Here is a 1,630-nt window from a genome sequence, read left to right on the forward strand (position 1 = left end):
AGATAGCTTGCTACAGAGAGAGAGAGAGAGAGAGAGAGAGAGAAGGAGAGACAGGCCAAGAAAGTAGGCCAGCGGACAGCAAAACTGGAGGACCGAGAAGACAGACACCTACACAAAGCACCACTTCATTTATCAGCACTACCGATTACACTCACTCTCGTACCTTCAACGCCCTTAAACCGTAGATAGTTAAAATATTTACTTCTCTTTTCTCCTCTAGATCCGATTTCATGCTTCTAGAGTTTTTAACTCACAACTTATTATCCAACATGTGTTTTAGAATTATACGTTTGTTAAAGAAAACATGTTGAGTTTCGTGTATTCTTGTCAAGGTGCATAGTATACCGACCAATGCGTATTGCTCTATACAGTTGTGGCATTGGTTTATAACAATCTGGCTAGCAATAAATTCATGAATATATTGATAAACTCATTCATTCGTTCATTCATTCGTTCATTCATTCATTTATTCATTCATTTATTCATTCATTCATTCATCCATCCCCCTGCTCTAGTTGTAGATCCACTACATTGCATTTGCATAACTCCTTTTTCCCCCTCTACGAAATAATACACGAGCAAGAATTATGCAGGAACGAGCACGTCGTCCCAGGAGGCCATCGCTCTCTTATGTTGACCGACGTCACGTGACAGGGCATGTAAGGCTCTCTGGCCGGACGTGACGCGCTCTCTAGGGGCTGTGTCACGTGATTTCATGGACACGAAGCGGACTTGGTGTCGAAAGCACAACAAAAACCGTCTTCCAGACTATTATTTGATTATTACAGATTTAACTACAATGCTATCGACATCACTAGAGATCAATTTGGAAAACCTCGTTCACATTGTAATAATATAAACAGCATCTATAAGAACATCGACAATAAGAGCAGCTGTAAAATAAGAAATAAAGAATCTAACCATGACTTTCCGGAGACACAGATGGCATGTCTTGTTTATTTGCACTTTTATCGAATAAAATGCATCATGTTTTAACGTTTCCATGGCGTCCGAGTCTTGTCGACGAGGCTCAGTTCAAATAATCATACACAAAGTCGTCTGTTTTCTTACAAGAGACTGGATTTGTCGTCAATACGTTGTTTTCTGTGATTGGCAATTACAAATTGCTGTTATCAAGATTTCGAAATCTTTATTGCCCGAACACATTATGTGATGAGTTACAGAGACGATCATTAATTGATCTTTTTATGTATTTACGTAATATATTTACTATAGTTTATGTATCTGTTTACGTATTGTAAAGTATACTGGTTAACATATGGTTAACATGTCTTGTATTTCCTAGGCTAATAAAGTAAAGAGATCCCATGCCATTCCGCTGCGAGCAGATTTCCTTGTTTCATTTTTTAAACAGTTGGCAGCAGATTCTAAACGTTCAGGAAGTTCATTCAATCGGCTGTATTTAACTCTTCTCTTTTTTCGCTTTTTCCCAGTTTATTTCGAGCAGCTTGTGCACTTTCCTCTTCCCTCCTTTCGCCCCAGTCTTCTATCGACCACTTGGAATCCTTTTCTGTCTCTTGAGCCGTCATTCCTCGTGCGTTTGACCTTCTGTTTTCTTTCTTTTCAGTTCCGTTGTCCATATGTTTTGTATGTGTGTGTAGGGCTTGGG

Source organism: Aplysia californica, unplaced genomic scaffold, assembly GCF_000002075.1.
Source record: "Aplysia californica isolate F4 #8 unplaced genomic scaffold, AplCal3.0 scaffold00010, whole genome shotgun sequence".
Taxonomy (NCBI): domain Eukaryota; kingdom Metazoa; phylum Mollusca; class Gastropoda; order Aplysiida; family Aplysiidae; genus Aplysia; species Aplysia californica.